The sequence below is a fragment of the Melanerpes formicivorus genome, unplaced genomic scaffold (assembly GCF_026170545.1).
Source record: "Melanerpes formicivorus ecotype bairdi unplaced genomic scaffold, bMelFor1.0.p_v2 SCAF_5, whole genome shotgun sequence".
NCBI lineage: Eukaryota > Metazoa > Chordata > Aves > Piciformes > Picidae > Melanerpes > Melanerpes formicivorus.
Window position 1 is genome coordinate 7,329,970 of NW_027142357.1, and position 22,253 is coordinate 7,352,222.

At 45.9% G+C, this 22,253-nt stretch overlaps 1 long non-coding RNA gene across 1 annotated transcript; it reads right to left on the reverse strand.

Moving 5' to 3' along the window:
• Positions 1-1,662: 1,662 nt before the first annotated feature.
• LOC137440984 (uncharacterized) lies at positions 1,663-22,035 on the reverse strand. Its single transcript, XR_010987283.1, has 3 exons — positions 21,925-22,035; positions 4,249-4,302; positions 1,663-1,697 (listed from the first exon to the last, which is right to left on the reverse strand). It is a non-coding gene; the product is annotated as an uncharacterized lncRNA (long non-coding RNA).
• Between the last annotated feature and the right edge of the window lie 218 nt (positions 22,036-22,253).

Below are 22,253 nucleotides of genomic sequence, written 5' to 3' on the forward strand. Positions count from 1 at the left end.
CAAACATAAATCCCTGAGGGTATATTCCCCATTGTCTTCCTACCTGTGCCATCCTTCATCTTCTCGTAAAGTGGGTATCTAGTGCAATCAGATCTGAAAGGCAGCTGATTTATTCCTCTGCTCATGACAGTAAAGGAAGATACAAGATGCAGAACAGCAAGAAATGTGATCCTTGGGCTTCCATAAGCCTCTTTCCTCTGCTCTGATGTACCAGCTGTATTTCAGGTCAGTAGAGATTAAAGTGTATTGGAGCAGCTCTAGCAGTTCCCATACAATGGTTTTCATTCCCCAGCAGTCACTAAAGCCATCATCTATTACCACGTTTTTTAAAGCTGCCCTTAGGAGATATCTAAAATCTGAGACAAAGCAGTTGGCAGACACTGATTCTGTACTTGGGGAAACAGCTGTCCTTTTCCCCACTTTTAGGTACAGCCTGTATGACTCTTTTCACTAGAGTTCAAAGGGATATTGTCTGAACTGGTCACTACTGCATTTCTAAATCCATAGATTTCGCAGCGCGGCCTTGATTTTCAAGAGTACCTGATGTACACAGAGCTCTCCTGCAAATGGAGCAGCTACTCAGGTTAGGGCTGGGCCAGCCACTAGGTGAGTGCTAGAGGCTCACCATGAACCCTTCTGCCTTCCCAAAGGGAAAAGAAAGGGAAGAAGGGAGAGAGACTGATAAGTTGGGGAAAAAAATTAAACCTGCTGGGATGGAAATGAGAACAATTAAATGAAACAGAGACAAAGAGACACAAATCAGTATGGAACCCAAGACCTGGTGGCAAGGACATCACCACTGATACTATGGGCAGGCACTGAGGACTGGACTCAGTGGCAGGTGGGAACTGGATTCAGGAACACAGAGATTTGTAACAAAGGCAGAAGGGACAGTCCTCCTGCAGTACCAGCCACTGAGCAAGAGGCTTGACCCTGCTGATCCCTCAGCTTTCTCTGGAAGATGACATCCATGGGATGCAATCCCTTGTTTTGGTGAATTTAGGGTCACCTGAAATGTTAGTTCCTCCCTGTGGGTGCCACCTCTGACTTACTGCACCCCAATGTGGGCACAAGCTGTGGCAGCACCCTCAGTCTGCAGCCCAGCCCTTGGCAGTACGCTCCCCATCAGCTTCTCCCTGCTAGCAGCAGCTCCTGGCTGTGCAAACCTGCCCTGAACTGCAGAGAGTGCATCAGCGAGCAGAGCTTGAGCTGAGAAGTCACAGCACTGAGCAGAACTGGTTCTGGCCCAGCTCAAACTAAGAGCTACCTTATATCTACCAAGAACAAACTTAGCAGAGTAGCAGTATCTAGTGAAGAGGAAAAACTGCCTTGGACTAGAACAACCTTCCGTTGTTTAATCTTCAGAGAGTGAGTATTTTACCTGTTTGCATCCCATGCAGGGATATGATAATCTTGAATTACTCTGGAGTGGTTATCCTGGTTTGCAGGAAGTTTTGTCATCTGAGTACACCTTGATTTATGTCCTATTTATTAATAGGTGCCAGAGCTGCTTATAACCTACGGCTCACACAATGCTGGGGCCAAACTACAGATTACTTGTTTTACTTATGTTTTTCATAAACAGATGCATCTGTTTCAATATTCAATAAAGATCGTGTGCCACTCACCCTCAAACCCTCCTTGCCATTCTTCATGGAATGTCCTCTCCTTTGCAATGTAAATACTCAGAATTTCTTCTGGTTTTGAAATCAGTGTAGGAAAGGGAAAACAATTATTTCAAAAAAGACTTCTTACTTTTCATTAAATCATTCAAAATCCTACTACTACATCTGTTTGTCTTTGCTTCTGCTTTGAAATGCACAAATCAAACAGTTTAGAGTTCATGCAAGAAGGGAAGTGACAGAGCGGCTTGGTGGGCATTTGGCCCCCAGACAGAGTCAAACCACCACAGCAAAGGTGGCTCAGTTGGTAGCACATAAGACCCTTAATGGGAAGGTTGTGAGTTCAAGCATGCAGTGGGCAGTAGTGTCTTCCCTACTCTAGTGGTGAGGTCTATGGTGACAGGTTGGACTCGATGATCTTTGAGGTCTCTTCCAACCTTAGGAATACTGAATACTGAATATTACACATCAGAGATCTACAGAATCATGAAGGCAGTGGATAATGTGCTTCCAGAACTGTTATTCACTAAATAGAATAGAATAGAATAGAATAGAATAGAATAGAATAGAATAGAATAGAATAGAATAGAATAGAATAGAATAGAACAGAACTAACCAGGTTGGAAAAGACCTTCGAGATCATGAAGTCCAACCTATCACCCAACACCATCTAATCAACTAAACCATAGCACTAAGTGCCTCATCCAGTCTCTTCCTAAACACTTCCAGTGATGGTGACTCCACCACCTCCCTGGGCAGCCCATTCCAATGGCAAATCACTCTTTCTGTGAAGAACTTCTTCCTAACATCCAGACTAAACCACCCCTGGCGCAGCTTGAGACTGTGTCCTCTTGTTCTGTCACTGGTTGCCTGATAGAAGAGTTCCAACAACCCTTCAGGGAGTTGTAGAAAGCAATAAGGTCTCCCCTGAGCCTCCTCTTCTCCAGGCTAAGCAACCCTAGCTTCTTCAGCCTCTCTTCACAGGGCTTGTGCTCCAAACCCCTCCCCAGCTTTGTTGCCCTTCTCTGGACACATTCCAGCAACTCAACATCCTTCCTAAGCTGAGGGGCCCAGAACTGGACACAGGACTCAAGGTGTGACCTAACCAGTGCAGTGTACAGGGGCAGAATTACTTCCCTGGTCCTGCTGGCTACGCTATTCCTGATACAGGCCAGGACGCCATTGGCCTTCTTGGCCACCTGAGCACACTGCTGGCTCATGTTCAGCCTACTATCAACCAGTACTCCCAGGTACCTTTCTGCCTGGCCGCTCTCCAGCCACTCTGACCAGAGCCTGCAGCACTGCATGGGGTTGTTGTGGCCAATGTGTAGAACCCGGCACTTAGATGTGTTAAATCTCATGCCGTTGGACTCTGCCCATCTGTCCAGCCTGTCAAGGTCCCTCTGGAGAGCTCTGCTACCTTCTAACAGATCAACACCTGCCCCCAGCTTGGTGTCATCTGCAAATTTACTGATGATGGACTCCATCTCCTCATCCAGATCATCAGTGAAGATACTGAACCCAGATAGGGCCCAGCACTGATCCCTGGAGGACACCACTAGTGACTGGCTGCCAGCTGGATGTGGCACCATTCACCACCACTCTCTGGGCTTGGGCCTCCAGCCAGTTCCTAACCCAGCGCAGAGTGCTGCTGTCCAAGCCACAGGCTGACAGCTTGGCCAGCAGTTTGCTGTGGGGGATGGTGTCAAAGGCCTTGCTGAAGTCCAGGTAGACTACATCCACAGCCTTCCCCACATCCACCAGTCAGGTCACCTGATCATAGAAGGAGATCAGGTTGGTGAGGCAGGACCTGCCCTTCCTAAATCCAACACTCTGTGAATCACAGAATCACAGAATGTTAGGAGAAGGGACTTCCAGAGATCATACACTTCAACCTCCCTGCAAAGCAGGATCACCTAGGGCAGGTCACACATGAATGCATCCAGGTGAGTTTTGAAGTTCTCCAGAAAAGCAGACTTCACAGCCTCTCTGGACAGCCTACTCCAGTGCTCCAACTCCCTCATGGTAAATAAGTTTCTCCTCATGTTGAGATGGAACCTCCTGTGTTTCAGCTTGTTCCTATTGTTCCTTGTTCTATTACTGGGCACTATGAAAAATAGCCTGGCACCTTCATCTTGACACCCACCCCCCAGATACTTACAGATGCTGATAAGATCCTCCCTCAGCCTTCTCCAGACTAAACAGCCCCAGGGCGCTCAGACTTTCATCACAGGAGAAATGTACAAGTCCCTTCATCATACTCATAATTCTCAGAAATCCGTTTAAAACACGTAAGAAAAATAGAGCAGCTAGCAAAGTTCTGTACTTCTTTGTCACACAGATTCACTGTGGAGACAAAGAAGTGACCACAGCCTCAAAACAGGCATTAGGCAAGTTCCTCAGTTCAGCTTCATACACAGACAGGTCAACATTACTCCTCATGGCACACTTGGACTTAGGAAGGAAAGAGGCATTTTTCAGTGGGTCAGTTACTTAAGAGTAAAAGCAGCTCCCCCCTGGGAAGGTAGGGATGGAGAATTGCACCTTCCTGGTAGCCCTGCAACAGCCACAGGGGTGCAGGCCTTGCTGCTTCCAACCCTCTTATATGGTTCCCAGTTCTGGTTACCTGCTGAACTTGATCAGGTTCCCTTCTCTCTAATGGAGGAGCCTTCTCTGTGACCTGTGAGAGAAATGCAGACATTTTAGTCCAGTATTTGAGCATAGTTTTTGAATTCAGGTTTCATTCTGCAGCATTGTATGTTGCCGTCTGCTTGCCTACAGCAAGTTTTAACCTGCATTCCCTGGAGAGGAGTTTGACATGTGCTTAGAGGTTGCATAATAAGGTAGTTCTGCATGTGATTTTAATTCATAGATTCATAGATTCATAGAATGGTTTAGAGTGGAAGGCATCTTAAGGATCATCTAGTTCCACTAGCCCAGCTTGCTCAAGGCCTCATCTAACCTGGCCCTGAACACCTCCAGGAGGGGAGCATTCACAACCTCTCTGGGCAACCTATTCCATCAACTCACCACTCTCATCCCAACCTCCAATATAAATCTGCTCTCAAGCTTCAATCCATTCCCTCTCATCCTGTCACTACAAGCCTTTTAAAAAGTCCCTTTCTGGCCTTCTTGTAGCCCCTTCATGTACTGGAAGGCTGCTCTAAGGTCTCCCTGGAGCCTTCTTTTCTCCAGAATGAACAGCCTGTCCCCATAGGGGAGGTGCTCTAGCCCTGTCTGTGATCATCTTCATGGCTTCCTTGGAACACACTCCAGCCGTTTTATGTCCTCCTCATGCTGGGGGCACCAGAACTGAATGCAGTGCTCCAGGTGGGATCTCAGAAGAGCAGAGGGGCAGAATCCCTTCCCTGTGCTGCTGCTCACACTGCTTTGGATGCAGCCCAGCACATGGCTGCCTTCTGGGCTGCCAGTGGCCGTTGCTGGCTCATGGTGAGTTTGTCATCAACTGACACCCCAAAGTCCTTATCCTCCAGACTGCTCTTAAGCCACTCCTCATGCAGCCTGGATATGTACTTGGGATTGTCCACATCCAGGTGCTGGACCTTGCACTTGGCCTTATTGAAAGTTCAGCATCAATTAAGCACTGTTCAGCAGAAGGTATTTCAGTTTTGTCTTTAAGAGGGGAAGTTTAGGTTGGATGTTAGAAGAAACTTCTTTCCTGAAAAGGTCCTCAAACCCTGGAACAGGCTGCCCAGGGAGGTGCTGGAATGGCCACCCCTGCAGGTATTTCAAGGCAGCAGAGAATTGGTGCTGAGGGACACGGTTGAGCATCAGACTTGGCAGAGTTAAGGGAATGGTTGGACTTGATTGTTTCCCAACCAAAATGATTCTATGACTCTATAATCAATTCTTTGCCTTGAGAATATCCTTCCTATGGTAGCATTTGCTTGTTTTTCTTATTCCACACAATTTAATACTTTTTGGTTCAAATGTTAAGTTGCACTTTGAGGTATGGAGTTAGTGTGGAAATGTTATTTCTCACCAATACTGACACATGAAAAGACAGACTTTTGAGAGACTATTTCTGGAACTAAATTTGAGTGATCATTCTCTGTGAAATTAAGGTAAAGGGGTGTGATTTTAAAACATTTTAACAGTGAGTTTGTCAGGAAATGCCTCATTTTTAACTGCCTGGCAGAGAGAGGGAAATCACATTACTGATGAGAACCAGCAAATATCACCAGAACTTAGTTTTCATAAAAATAATACCAGTTGTGAGAGCCAAATGAGAGAATTATGGGGTTTTCTTCTTTATTTGTGACTTTAGCTACACATGAAAATATGAAATATTAATAAGGACTCTAATAGTTAACATATTTCATGTTTTGTCTAGATTTTGGCCACATCAGTCTAAAGCAAATAAATATCAAGGAGCTGCATTGAAAATAAATCTTCAGTAAATAGAACAGCTTGTACCTTTTTTCTTTGCAAGTACTGCACTTAAAAAGATTACTTTTATTTGCACATATTCTGTTTGGATTTCTGCAGGTGGTGTCACTGTTAAAGAGTCACACATCCAATCAATAATTTTGAGCTAGGAAACACAAAATGGCTGCTTTTATAGAGAGGAACAGAGCATTTTTGTTAGCTTTGCACATCAAGGTGACAAAGTGGAGTTCCTCAGGGGTCTGTCCTGGGTCCGAGACTGTTTAACATCTTTGTTGGTGACATGGAACAGTGGCATCAAGTGCACCCTCAGCAAAGTTTGCTAACAACACCAAGCTGTGTGGTGTGCTGGACTCACCTGAGGGTAGGGATGGCATCTAGAAGGATCTTGACAGGCTTGAGAAGTGGGCCAGTGCAAACTGCATAAGGTTCAACAAGTCCAAGTCCAAAGTGCTGCACTGGGGTTGGGACAATCCCAGGCAAAAATCCAAGCTGGGTGCAGAGTGGGTTGACAGTAGTGCTGAAGAAAGAGACTTGGAGATGTTGGTTGCTGAGAAGCTCACCATGAGCCAGCAGTGCCCTCACATAGCCTATAAGGCAGATCATGTTCTGGGACGCATCAAGAGGAGCATGATCAAGACAGGTGATTCTGCCCCTTCATTCTGCTCTGCTTCACCCCACCCCAAATACTGCATCCAATTCTGGTGTTCCCAGCATCAGAAGGACATGGAACTCTTGGAGTGAGTCCAGAGGAGGGCCACAAGGGTGATCCAAGGGTTGGAGCACTTCTGCTAAGAGGATAGGCTGAGGGATCTGGGGGTGTTCAGGCTGGAGAAGAAAAGATTCTGGGGGGACCTTAGAACTACAGTATGAGGATGGTGAGACTCTGGAATAGGTTGCCCAGGGAGGCTGTGGATGCCCCTTCCCTGGAAATGTTCAAGGTCACAGTATCACAGTATCACTTAGGTTGGAAAGGACCTCGAGGATCATCGAGTCCAACCTGACACCGCAGACCCCATGACTAGACCATGGCACCAAGTGCCACGTCCAATCTCCCCTTGAACGCCTCCAGGGTCGATGACTCAACCACCTCCCCGGGCAACCCATTCCAATGCCGAATGACTCGCTCGGTGAAGAACTTCCTCCTCACCTCGAGTCTGAACCTCCCCTGGCGCAGCTTGAGACTGTGTCCCCTTGTTCTGGTGCTGGTTGCCTGGGAGAAGAGGCCAACTCCCTCCTGGCTACAACCACCCTTCAGGTAGTTGTAGAGGGCAATAAGGTCACCCCTGAGCCTCCTCTTCTCCAGGCTAAACAATCCCAGCTCCCTCAGCCTCTCCTCATAGGGCTTGTGTTCAAGGCCTCTCACCAGCCTTGTTGCCCTTCTCTGGACACGCTCAAGTGTCTCAATGTCCTTCTTAAACTGAGGAGCCCAGAACTGGACACAGTACTCAAGGTGCGGCCTAACCAGAGCAGAGTACAGGGGCACTATGACCTCCCTGCTCCTGCTGGCCACACTATTCCTAATGCAGGCCAGAATGCTATTGGCCCTCCTGGCCACCTGAGCACACTGCTGGCTCATATTCAGGTGGCTGTCGATTAACACACCCAGGTCCCTCTCTGTCTGGGAGCTCTCCAGCCACTCCGACCCCAGCCTATAGCTCTGCATGGGATTGCCATAGCCAAAGTGCAGCACTCGGCACTTGGACTTGTTGAAAGCCATCCCATTGGACTCTGCCCATCTTTCCAGTCGGTCGAGGTCCCTCTGCAGAGCCTTTCTACCCTCTAATTGACTAACATCTGCCCCTAACTTTGTGTCATCTGCAAACTTGCTGATGACTGACTCTACCCCTTCATCCAGATCATCAACGAATATGTTGAAGAGGACAGGGCCCAGCACTGATCCCTGGGGGACACCACTGGTGACTGGCCTCCAGCTGGATGCGGCACCGTTCACGACCACTCTCTGGGCCCGGCCCTCCAGCCAGTTCCTAACCCAGCACAGAGTGTAGTGGTCCAATCCACAGGCTGACAGCTTAGTCAGCAGTTTGCTGTGGGGGACGGTGTCAAAGGCCTTGCTGAAGTCTAGGTAGACCACATCCACAGGCCTCCCCACATCCACCAGGCGGGTCACCTGATCATAGAAAGAGATCAGGTTGGAGAGGCAGGATCTGCCCTTCCTGAATCCATGTTGGCTGGACCTGAGCCCTTGGCCATCCTTCAGGTGCGCAGTTATTGCTGCCAGGATAATCTGCTCCATCATTTTCCCTGGCACTGAGGTCAGGCTGACTGGCCTGTAGTTTCCAGGTTCCTCCATCCGACCCTTCTTGTGGATGGGGACCACGTTGGCCAGTTTCCAGTCATCTGGGACCTCACCGGTGAGCCAGGACTGGAGGAAAATGATGGAGAGTGGCCTAGCTAGCACATCCGCCAGCTCTCTCAGCACCCTAGGATGGATCCCATCTGGTCCCATGGACTTGTGGATATCCAAGTGGCTCAGCAGGTCCCGAACTAACTCCTCATGGATTTCCAGGGTATTACTCTGCTCCCCGACCCCAACGCCCAGCTCCGGAGACCACTCGTCCTGAACTCCTCCTGCCTTGCTGTTAAACATTGAGGTAAAGAAGGTGTTCAGGACCTCAGCTTTATCCTCATCCTCAGTAACTGTGTTCCCCTCCAGGTCCAATAGGGAGTGCAGGTTCTTCCTGCCCTTCTTCTTATTGTTAATATATTTATAAAAATGCTTTTTATTATCTTTGACTGAGGTGGCCAGCTTCAGTTCCAGCTGGGCCTTAGCCTCCCTAATTTTATTCCTACATAATCTAACAGCTTCCTTGAACATACCTCGAGAGAGGTCAGGCAGGATGAGGCCTTGGGCAAGCAACTCTAGTTTAGAGGCCTCCCTGCCCATGGTGGGGAGGTTGGAGTAGATGATCTCTGAGGTCTCTTCCACCCTAAACCATTCTATGATGTCAAAGGTCCAGAGAGGACCTAGGAAAGGGAATCAAACCACCACTGGTTTTGCATCCCTGCTTTTGGTAGTTTCTTGTTCTTTCTTTGCTCCTGAACTGTTGTCTGAAATTCTTCACTTGTGGGAAGGCAAATACCTCAAGCAATGGCTTAGCTTTATTCAAGGGGAGATTTGCTGGTAGCAGCAGGAACAGAGCAGTATCCTCTCCACATCACTTCACCTCTGCATAGAAATCCCATCTGGGTTTGAGGTATCAGCAGCTGCAAAGAGGCCAGTGTTTGTTGCACACATGGAAACATTCCTGCAGCAGCTATGAAGACCAAATCGTAGGTGGAAGAAGAGGTTGCTGTTGCCTAATCAAAAAAAAACCCACAAAACAACCAGAAGCTCTGTACATACAGCTCACTTCTATTATTTCTTACTGGAGAACCCCAGCTGATGCGCAAAGAAGCTGTGAAAACACCAAGGAACTTGGATGAGCTGTGACTCTGCTGCCTTAAATCTGAGCAAGGGCAAGGGAACTTAATTGTTAAAGCTGCAATATTTGACAGCACTTTGCAACACAGCACAGAAACAGTTTCACCCCTTGTTTATTCTTCATTTCACTTTATCTTCATCCCCTGCTATTGTATTTCTGTAACTGTATTACCTGATCCTGCAAAGTACCTTAGGGATATAGTGCCAGGAAAAACAAAAAGAGGAAAATATATCTCTTGATTTAGATGGATTTCATAAAGGTGGAAGATGCTTCAGACATTTATTAACATCACCTGTGCTTTTGTTCCAAAATGACTTCTGGATCACAAAGACTGACTTTAGTTACAGGAAATTAAAGTTCATTACATAATGTTGTTCGCAGCACACTCAGTAATCAGCAGCAGTCCTTCAGTTTGAAAACCTTTCTACCTCATGGCCAATATAAGGCTCATTTTGGGTTAGCAGAGCAGGTGTTTCTGGTTTGTGTGTCACAGCAGAAGATGATGGTGTACTTGATAGCACGCTGACACTTCTCCTTATCTGTCTGCACTCCTGTACTTGGAGAAAATGACCAGTAGTTGTGATAATTTGAACCTATTGCTGACAGATGGCTGTGTAGCACTTAGTGTATTGGTGTACCCATGGGAAATACCAGTGAGATGGCAGGGCACATACATCACTCCAACAAGGCCAAGCAACAGGTCCTGCACTTGAGTCAAAATTCTAATGCTCCAGGCATGGGGGAGAGTGGTTGAAACTGCCTGGTGCAAAATGACTTGGGGATGCTGGCTGACAGATGGCTAAATACGAGCCAGTGTGTGCCCAGGTGGCTAAGAAGGCCAAGAGTATATTGGCCTGGATCAGCAACAATGTGACCAACAGGACCAGGGCAGGGATTGTGTCCCTGCACTTGGCACTGGCCACATCTTGAATATGGGGTTCAGTTTTGGGCCCATCTCCAAGAAGTACACTGAGTTGCTGGAGCATGTCCAGAGAAGGGCAATGAAGCTGAAGGGTCTGGAGAAGAGGGCTGGTGAAGAGATGCTGAGGAACCTGGGATTGTTTAGTCAGGAGAAAGGAGGCTGAGGGGAGACCTTCTCCCCTTCTACAATTCCCTGAAAGGAGGTTATAGTGAGGTCAGGGTTAGTCCTTTTGTCAATAAATGATAGGGCAAGAGAAAATGGCCTCAGATTGGGCCAGGGGAGATTTAGAAAGAAAATCTTCACTGAAAGAGATTTTAAGCCGTGGAACAAGTTGCCCAGGGCACTGATGAAGTCCCCATCCCTGGAGGGATTTAAAAGCCATGTAGATGTGGTACTGAGAGACACGATTTAGTGATGACTTGGCAGTGCTTGGTAAATGGATGCACTCGACGATCTTAAAGGTCTCTATCAACCAATCTATGATTCTTTAAAATCTAGCTGTGGGATAGATATCAAAGTTCACCACATGCATCTCCAGGAGCTACAATGAATGCTTCAGAAACAATTAAGAAGGTGTGGATGGGTGGTGCCCATACAAATTAATAGGTCTGAATGTACCACAGAAAGAAGGGCACTCGGAAACTCATCACTTTAGACATGCAAGAGACAGGAACCTTGGTCTTTAAAACAGGATTAAAGTAAAGCAATTTCACCTTCCTTAAGGATGAAGCAATAGACAATACAGAACCAATCAGAGGAGAGCACAAGCACAGCTCTGTGTAATTCATCTAAGCTCTACCGTGGCTATTTATTTGCTCAAGGGTGTTAGCGTGGGGAGAAACCTGCGCTGCTGAGCAGCAGAATTTATTTCTCCCTCTATCCTGGTGGCCACAAAGATGATCAGAGGGTTGGAGAGCCTATCCTATGTGGACAGGCTGAGAGAGATGGGGCTGTTCACCCTGCAGAAAAGGTTCTGGGGAGACCTTAGAGCAGCCTGCCAGTACCTAAAAAGGACCTACAAGAGAGCTAGGAAGAAACTTTTTCCAAGGGCTTGTAGTGTTAGGATGAGAGGGAGTAGATTGAAGCTTGAGGAGGGCAGATTTAGAATGGAGATTAGAAAGAAATTCTTTACAGTGAGGATGGTGAGACACAGGAACAGGTTGCCCAGGAAGGTTGTGGATGCCCCCTTTCTGGAGGTGTTGAAGGTCAGGCTGGATGAGGCCTTGAGCAAGCTGGTCTAGTGGAAGGTGTCCCTGCCCATGGCAAGGGGTTTGGAACTAGATGATCTTTACGGTCTTTTCCAACCCAAACCATTCTATGAATCTACGAATCCTGTAGTTTCTGTGGCCACTTATGCCAGTGGTGGGAAGGTGCAGCAGAAATCTGCCTTTACCTGTATTTTCTGACCCAACAGTCCATTTACTCTAGCTGTGCATTCTCTAGCAGGATTTGGCCCATTGTATAAAGGTGAATGCTACTTTGGCTGTGGTCCCAGTGGGGTGTTAGATAACTTTGTCAGAAGGAATCAAGAGACTGCAATGACTGAACGAATAATAGGCTGTCAAGGAGCCTTGAGTTACAGGAGCTGAAAGAGAGTCTGAAATGCTTTGCTCTTCAAAGAAGCCTCGGAAAACTTTGTCTTAATTTGGCCTTCAGAACTTTGACATCAGCCTTGGCTTGTCTGCAAGCATCAACTCAAACATGGGAATTTATATGGCTACTTAAGTCCCTATGAGAGGTTTCTGACAGGCTGCTTTTCCTCAGGTCAGTTACATACGACAGAAGCAGCTCACAACACTGCTTTTTTTAACCTTCATTCCTTTATCAAAAGCCTTACAGATTGTACCAGAAAATAATTCATCTTCAGCTTTTTTGAAACCACTCAAAAAAAGGGGAATTATCCCTATTAGAGAAGATTAAAAACACACAAAAAAAGTTATCTATTTCTATGGGGTTTTAATGTATTTTTAGTAGCTCTCCTGAAGCACATTTCATTGAGCAGATCCATCGACACTAAAGTCAATGGATAGTCTTACAGATATAATCTATATTTTGTATTTTCTAGGCAGATGCACAGAAAGAAAAATAATACTTAAAAAAAGAAGTTCCTTGCTCAGTATGTCTAACTTTTGACTTTGGAAAGGTTTTTTATGTAGGGCAAATACTTTCAGAAACCACAAAAAACATTCCTCCCAAACTCTGGAGCTGTCACCTTCTCCCAGCTCATCTCGGGCAGATGATGCTATGGGGAGGGCAGCGGGGTAGACACTCTTATTTTGGGCTGCACCACCACACCGCTGAGACATGAAGGCTTGGTCCTGCTGTGATGGACAGCCAGGGGCTGATACAGCTGCACAGTAAGCAATTGCTTGGCACTCACAAAAATCATGTAATTAGGTGCAGCTTTAAGCTGAAGGTTGGTTGGGATGACTTCCAGAGCTCCCTTCTGTGGTTTCCAAACACTGACTGTACTCAGAAAGGAGTTTTACATTTCCCAGAAAGCCCTGCAGCTGAACAACTGCACTGAATCTCTGCCGGGGGAAGAGGGCAACACTGATTCTGTTTCCTTGTCTTAGTACTGGTAGCCTTCCTCTCAGTCAGCTCTAGCCACTGAGCTGGAGGCTGCCTTACCCAGAGTATCCCACTTTATCCAGGCACAGATCCAGGCTGGATGCAGAATGGGTTGAGAGTAGCCCTGAAGAAAGAGACTTGAAGATGTTGGTTGATGAGAAGCTCACCATGAGCCCAGAAGGCAGCCATGTGCTGGGCTGCATCAAGAGGAGTGTGGCCAGAAGGGCAAGAGAGGGGATTCTGTCCCTTTGCGCTGATGAGACCCCTCCTCAAATACTGTGTCCAGTTCTGGTGTCTCCATCATCAGAGGACACAGAGCTGTTGGAATGAGTCCAGAGGAGGGCCACAAAAGTGATCCAAGAGCTGGAGCACCTCTGCTATGAGGACAGACTGAGAGCTAGGGTTGTTCAGCCTGGAAAAGATAAGAATATGCGGGGACCTTATAGCTGCCTTCCAGTACCTGAAGGGATCCTACAAGAAGGCTGGAGAGGGACTTTTCATAAAGTGTCTGGAGACTGAACAACATCCCCCCTTGTTCTGTCTCAGGCTGGATGAGGCCTTGAGCAGCCATGTCCAGTATATCTCCATAATTTTGGCACAGATTAACTCATAAATTTCATGGGTTTTAATATAATCTGTTTGTAACCAAGTCCTGGTTCCATCATCAGTGTCATAGTTACACAATCTTTTCCAGGTTGCTGTCCAGATACCTCTTGACTTTGAATCTTTTATTGTGCTTTCCAATTTTCCCTTTTAATCTAAAATTAATTACAGCACAGACTCTGTTGTCTTATTTTGTTATACCATCCAGCTTGTAGAGTGTTTTTGTTCTCTCCCTCAACAGCAACTCTGTGAAGACTTAATACACTGCCCTCATGTCTGTGAGTGTGAGCTCTACAGGAAGAGTGCCATAGAAGATATGGGGAAAAAAACAACACATATAGAGAAATAAAGCTATCTTTAGGCAAACCCACAACATTCTGGTAGTAGAGTGGAGGACTTATTAATGAAAATAATAAAGCTGATGTAATTAAACATGGCAGATTCCTCTTATTAGCCTGCTGTTGTCAAATAAACCTTTCAAAGCCTGTAAATAAGCCAAATGACAGTTTCAATTCATGTGCAGGGGATTTGAGGTACTTAATGCTGAGATTTTTTTCTGATTTTCACTTTTTTTTTTAGAGCATCAGGGCTAGCACTTGGCATAAAAACATTGATTTGGTTGTATTGTCAGTGGGTCACTAATCAGAGAAGTCATTGATTAGACAGTAAGCTGACAATTAAATCTGACGTTGTCTCCGGTGCTGTGGCAATGAGTGGGCTGCATTTTTCTTCAAAATCAGACCTTGACCTTGTTGTTTTCACTGTCTGGAGTCTGAAAATGAGAATTCACAATAAGGACAATGCTCTTATCCTATGTTTTTTTCTTCTTTCGCTGTTTGTTCTGTTCTTGCTTTGTTTCATTTGTTTGTTTCCCCAGTTCTGGATGGATTGTCCTGTGTTTTTCTGCATTTATGTTTCATATTTGGTGGCTGCAAGGAGAGCTGTTGCCATCACCCAACAAGTTTCTATCTATTTTACAACCAATATTCACCATGGATATCCTGGAAGAAAGGACCTACAGATCCATAGTAACAAAAGAAAACTGGCTACAAATCAGGACAGATTCCAAGGGTCTTCTCATTTCTCTGGCCATATCAAACGCTGAACTTTTATTACAGCTTCAATAGATGCATAGAGTGGGATACTCTGGCTAAGGCAGCCTCACACACAGTTCCTGGTATTTTGGCAGGATATTACAGCACTTTGACAATTTCCCCCCCCTTTTTGTTTCCTGGAAACTGGTTTTTTTAGGATCCATTCATCCAAATAATGAAGTAACAGATTGCAAACCTTCATCTTGGGGAGGTCATTCTGGTTGCCTCCTAAGGAACTCAAAACATCACTTTGTGGCAAATCTGATTGTGCATTAGTTCTCCAGAGCTCCTCCAACCAATCCAATGTGTACTGGCAGCATTCATGGAGCAGGGCAAGTGAAATGTGATGTTAATCTCCCTGGATAGTACTGGAAGGAGTAATTCTTCCAGTCTAGCAATAAGACACAATGTTAGTCCTGAAATTAGACACTTGGGCTTCAGTCCATCATTAATCAGAAAAGCACTTGGGCATGTCTGTACCTTTAGGCATGTGTTTAAGTGTTTTGCTGCTGTGGGACAGGCAAAAGTAAGTGCTTTAATGATTTGTGGAGCCTGTGTCTCCACACGTTGTTGTTCACAGTTGTTTAGAGCAGCAGGAATGTTTCTCATTCACTAAACGGAGACTGAAGACAATCATCGGACTCTCATTTCAATGGATTAAATCAACATCACTTGAAATTAACTCAGATGCATGATGCTGTCAGTGCTGTCATGAGAAAAGACCCACTGTCACTCCACGACCCAAGGGAAGTCAGTGATACCCCATGAGCTCACTAGAAACAAGATGTTACTTAGCATCATGGGATTCAGAGATCCACAGAAGGGTTTAGGTTGGAAGGCACCTTAAAGATTGTCTGGTTTCGACCCCCCTGCCATGGCCAAGGACACTTCCCACTAGCCCAGCGTGCTCAAGGCCTCATTCAAATTGGCTTTGAACACCGCCAGGGAGAGGGCATCCATGACCTCCCTGGGCAACCTGTTCCAGTGTCTCACCACCCTGACCGCAAAGAATTTCTTCCTCATGTTCAGTCTAAATCTGCCCTCCTCAAAGTTCAATCCATTCCCTCTCATCCTATCACTACAAGCCCCTGTAAAAAGTCCCTTTCTAGCTTTCCAGTACTGGAAGCTCATCACTTGGGCTCTAGTCCATCATCAATGAGAAAAGCACTTGGGCATGCCTATACCTTTAGGCATGTGCTTAAGTACTTGTTTTGCTGCTGTGGTGGGACAGGCAAAGGTAAGTGCTGGGATGCTTATCACCACTCATTTCCAGAGTGTATGTCTTAAATACAAATGGAAACCAGAACTGTGTGGCCAGATTTTATGAGGCTTTCCCCTTGACCTTAGAACAAGGTTGTTGATGAGAGAAAGTGAAAATGCAAAACTTAACTTGAGTACTACTTATATTTTTCCTGTCTCAGGCTATATAGCAGGGTGGTGCCTTATTATACACTGATGGATCTGAAACCCAGGGGTAGAAGATAGGGCTAAAAATGTATTTAAAGTTATATTTAAAGATTTTTAGGTTTGGGTGGTGTTTTTCTTTATTTCCTAATTCCCCCCTCTTTCTCTATCTTAACAAGTTTCCCCATCAAAACAATTGTAAGAGGATAAACAGAGGGAAAAAAAGACAACTTTTGAGGTATGCAGTAAATACTCAGCCAGTGCTTAACTGAGAAAATCATCTGATACTAGCAGAGTGAGAATTTAATAAAATAGTACTTATCTGCTAAGAAACCTGCACAGGCACTAATCAGTCTGTGTGAAGGATGGCTCCCACTTGGTTTGGTCTCAGTTTGCATGTATTGTTCTCTTGAAAAGAGAAGGACTGGAAGGAGAAGACATGGCTCTTTCTATGGGGAGTGGATAAGAACACCGAGGTGCTGCCAGAGGCTTCAGGGTGAGGCAAGAGATGAGGGAGTCACAGCAGGACACTCTGTCCTCAGGCAGCCAACTGTCTTCTCCTTACAAAGAAAGCAACTCTAGCTCATCTGCTAATAAAACCAGACTGTTGAGTCCGAGGTTTAAGATGGCTTTGAGGACTTCACTTTCAGATGGAGGTCTAGGCAGATCCACCTTGACTGTCTGATTGATATGGCTTGTGCAACAACTGATGTACATGCTAAAGTAATTCTGACATTCCCCACCAGAAAACAAACTCCATCAGTACAGGATTGTTTCTTCACTCAGGGAATTTGCTCCAAGTTTATTACAGTGTGAGAGAGAATACTCAGTTGCTTCACTGCTCTTTGTTATATGTGGTAAATTATCTGTACAGTCCTAAATATTTGTGCCCAGAAAGAATATGTAGGCTTGTTCATTACGATGAAAACAAACAAAAAAAATGTAACTGCCTCTAAAAGACAGGCTTCTGCCCCTCTGCTCTGCTGAGACCCCACCTAGAGCACTGCATCCAGCACAAGAGGGACATGGAACTGCTGGAGTGGGTCCACAGGAGGCCACCAAGATGATCAGAGGGTTGGAGAACCTCTCCTGTGGGGACAGGCTGAGAAAGTTGGGGCTATTCAGCTTGGAGAAGAGAAGGCTCCAGGGAGAACTTAGGGCAGCCTTCCAGTAGCTGAAAGGGGGCTGCAAGAATGCAGGGAAGGGACTTTTTACAAGGCTTGTAGTGATAGGATGAGGAAGAAATGCTTTCTAGTGAGGGTGGTAAGACACTGGAACAAGTTGCCAAGGGAGGTTGTGGATGCCCCCTCCCTGGAGGAGTTCAAGGCCAGGCTGGATGAGGACCTGAGTGACCTGGTCTAGTGGAAGGTCTCCCTGCCCATAGCAGAGGGGTTGAAAGTAAGAGATCTTCAAGTTTCTTCCAACCAAAACCATTCTATGAAGCTACTATAATATCCTCCTGTCCTCTTCCTCCCCTTTTTGTTTTCCATTCTCTCTCCCCTTCTCCCATATACTATCCTGTTGAAATTGTTTACAGCACTGATACCAGTACACCAGTCCAAAGAAGAGCTATGAAGTACTTTGATACACTTTTCTTCCATCTGGGAAAAAATAGTATCCAACATAGTCTGCTTACTTAACCTCCCTTTTGATCACCTGTCCCTCACTGGAAAAACTATCAGATTTCTGTTCTTCTCCTCAGATACCTTAGTGGCCTTTCACCACAGTTTCCATCTCCCACAATGAATAGCAGGCATCAATTTCAAACACAACACACAGGAGTAATAGATGTTAAAAATTGCCTCAGCCTCATAGTATATTGTCAAAAAGTAGATTTCTCAGAGCAAACTCTGGGCTTAAATAAAAGGTGACATTGCTAACGAATGCCATCAGAGTGATAAAGTGATAGATGCCTGGCCCTTCCTCACTGTGGACCTTCCTGAACAGAGAGGCTCTATAAAAGAGAAAGATATTTGTCAAGGAAAATTGGATGGGAAACTAAGGTTTGATGACATTTATTGTCTTTTCTTCAGCTCCTGTCTACTATAGTTGTTTGTGTAACTTCTTACTTGGTTTAATTTTGAAGAAGATAGTGACGAAAGGTATTAAACACACCTTAGAAAACTTTCCCACTCAAATTCATTTCACCTAATGAAATGAGAAAAAATAAACCATAGTATATAGAGGGCTGTATTTCCCTGGGCATATGTATATAGAGAATGCATGAGGAAAAGCAAACAAGCAACAACAAAAAACCCCAACACCACTAAACCCCCCAAGCAACAGAAAAACAACACGCCCCAAACTAATTTCTGGAATGAAGGGACTGTTTCCAAAGACCTGTAGTGATAGGAAGAGGGGCAATGGGTTGAAAAGAAAGCAGATTTAGATTGAATGTTAGGAACAAGTTCTGCACCATGAGGGTGGTGGAACACTGCAACAGGTTGAGACCCTACCTTTAGAGCAACCTGATATAGTGGAGGATGTCCCTGCTGACTGCCAGGGGTTGCACTAGATGAGCTTTGGAGGTGCCTTCCAACCCAAACCATCCTATGATTCTATCCTAACAAAGGCAACAGTTCCGTATTGGGTTTCCCAGTGCTGTAAATATATTAAAACTGCAGATGAGCAAATGGGATTTACAGAAATAGGAAAACTGATAACAGCTCATTTGTGATATTCACCAACAGGCAGCAGACACCCACTGCTCTGCTACATGCCATCATTTCAGTATCTTTTGCTCTTCTAATTCACAAGGCAAAATGCTCACAATTGTGATTGACAGGTCTCTGTCATTATTATTCAGCATGCTTTGGTAAAGCTATTTAATCATGTGCAGGCCCTACAAAGAATGCCTTCCCCTTTCTTTTTTAACAAACAGGCTTTTGAAGGTTAGCTTGCATAGCAAATAACTTATCTGATAGAAATAATTACAGACAGCAACAGGGAGGGGGTGGGGAGGAAATCTCATCTGCTGGGAATTGTTCTTCGCTTTCATTGTCCTGCAGCACCATTTTACCAGAAAGGATTCTGAATAATTTAGGGGCTGCTAATATGATTGCAGTGCCTTCTGATGTTTACCACAACTGCTCGAGGTCACCGTGCTACCTGCTTCTACCTGCTGCCCAAGGGAAAAGGGAGCTCCGGAACTGAAGGCAGCTGACCAAGCAGAACACTCCTTCCAGTAGGATTTTGTAAGCCACTTATGGTGGACAGTAAGAGGTGACAAATATTGAGAAATATGATGGTATCAGAGGTTTATTTTAGAAAAAAGCCAAAATGAGAAAATGACTAGATTCTCCCAACTCGCAATTCATGTCAGTGAAATAAAAGTTGCTGCTTATAGTAAAAAAAAAGAAAGAAAAGCAGTTAAGAACATTGATTCAGTAAACCCTCTTACCTACACACAGATTAATACATATAATGGTTTGGGTTGGAAGGCACCTTAAATATCATCTGGTTCCAACCCCCTGCCATGGGCAGGGACACCTTCCACTAGACCAGTTTGCTCAAGGGCTCATTCAACTTCATCTTGAACACCTGCAGGGAGAGGGCATCCATAACTTCCCTGTCTTCCCTGTTCCAGTGTCTCACCACCCTCACTAGAAAGAATTTCTTCGTAATCTCCAGTCTAAATCTGCCCTCCTCAAGCTTCAATCCATTCCCTCTCGTCCCTCACTACAAGCTCTTGTGAAAAGTCCCTTCCCAGCTCTTATGTATCCCCCTTCAGGTACTGGAAAAGCCATTATTAGGTCTCCCTGGAGCCTCCTCTTCTGCAGGCTGAACAACCCCAGCTCCCTCAGCATGTCCTCATAGCAGAGGTTGCTCCAGCCCTCTGATAATTTTTATGGCCCTCCTCTAGACTCACTCCGTCAGCTCCAAGTCCTTCCTGTGCTGAGGGCTCCAAGGCTGGGCACAGAACCCCAGATGAGGTCTCACCAGAGCAGGGCAGCAGAATCACCTCTTTCCATCTGCTGGCCATGCTGCTTTTGACACAGCCCAAAAGGCCATTGGCCTTCTGGGCTTCAAGTGCCCATTGCTGGCTCATGTCCAGCTTCTCACCCACCAGCACCCCCAAGTTCTTTTCCTCAGGGCTGCTTTCTATCATCTCATCCCCCATCCTCTATTGATAATGAGGACTTTTCCAACACAGGTGCAGGACCCTGAACTTGGTCTCATTGAACCTCATGAGGTTTACCAGAACAAGAGGACACAGTCTCAGGCTGTGCCAGGGGAAGTTCAGGCTGGAGGTCAGGAGGAAGTTTTACACAGAGAGAGTGATTGCCCATTGGAATGGGCTGCCCGGGGAGGTGGTGGAGTCGCCGTCACTGGAGGTGTTCAGGAGGAGACTTGACAGGGTGCTTGGTTACATGGGTTAGTTGATTCGGTGGTGTTGGGTGATAGGTTGGACGCGATGATCTTGAAGGTCTCTTCCAACATGGTCTATTCTATTCTATTCTACCTGGGCCCACCACTCCAGATTGAAATACTCTTCTTCTGAGATTCTGCCCAGATTTATTTACTTAAAGTTAGACAAAGATTATATGATGATAATATTACACATTCAGTTTCTTTTACAGTGGTGCTTATCTGTGGGAGCCAAGGTAAACCAGATGACGTTAAGATACACAGAGGGTGTAATATGCTTAAATTTTGGATTCAGCATTTTGTACCCAAGTAGTATTGACAATTTCTATTCAAAATGAAGTCTGGTTCACATTGCCTCTCCATCATCCCCAGTCAAATTGGCAGGAATGGGAATATGGAAGAATTGCTGACTTGGACTCTTTTTTTTTTTCAAAAGAATGAACACAGAAAATATGTAGTAAAAGTTGGTTTTTGCAGATGTTTTAAAACTGCCTCCCCCAACAGTCAGTTCACCTTATAACTTGAGATTGTGACAATAAAGCAAGCTTAATGGTCTTACAGATTCATTTCAGTTGGAAAAAAATCTAAGATCATTGAATCGATCCAACACCCCCGTGGACATTAAACCACATCCACACGTATTTTGAATATCTCTAGGGCTGGTGACTCTACCACCTCTCTGGACAGCCTTTTCCAATGCCTGACCACTCTTCCAGTGAAGAAGTTTTCCCTAATTTCCAACCTAAACCATTCTGGGCACAGCTTAAGGCCATTTCCTCATTTTATCACTTGATACTAGGGAGAAGAGACTTGGGATGTCCAGCTTGATCCAACCTTCTTTCAGGGAGTTGTAGAGAGCAATGAGGTCTCCCCTTAGCCTCCTCCAGACTAAACAACTCCAGTTCTCTTCAAAAATTTAGGGCAGAATTTCCCCAGTTCAAACTTAAGAAATAAATATTTGTTACCACTACACATCTAGGACTATGCCTTCAACACTGCAGAAGGAAAAATGAGAAGGTGGTGATGGCTTCCTCCCCACTCCATGCATCCTCACCCCCAGGGCATGGGGCAGATCAAACAGCAGAACCAGTGTTTTTCCACAGAGACCATTTGCCACCTTAAGGACCTCTTTACTTTGCCTGTAACTAACACCAATCCTCACACCCCCAAAGAGCACCTACCCAGGCCTATGACAATTGTTGTGGCCTCCTAGTTTGGTTCCTCTGAGCACTGTAAGAAAGCAACACTACTCTTGGCTTCTGATACAAGATTTAACAGGCTTACATGGCCTGCCGCTCTTAAGCAGGGAAAAAGATCCCCACCAACCATCTTCTCTGCACCTCAGCCCCTCAACTTCACAAACCCCCTGCTCTAACCAAGCCACAACTCAGCCCACCTCCCAACCACCCTCCTGGCCTGGCACCTCGCCGTGCTTTAATCAGCACCCTAATCACTACTGAGCGAGTGTAACTACTGCTGACACTGACCTGGGTTACTTCAGAGGTTCCTAGTCGCAGGCAGGGGGCAGCAGTAGGGTGAGGAAAGCAACGTGGGATCTTAGCTAGGTTTTCAAAGTTCTGCCATGCAGCTGGAGTGCTGTGCCCGGCTCAGGGACCCCAACACAGACAGACATGGACCCCCCTGGCGTGGAGCGGCTCCAAAGGAGGGCCTGTGCCCCCAGGTGTGGGGTTTTTTTTGCCTCCGGCCTGACGGCAGGGCTTAAATGCGCCGCAACAGCGCCTCTACAAGGTGCACTGCGGACACCGCACCCTGCACACCTGTGGAGCCTTCGCCGCTGCCCCGCGGGGGTGATGGC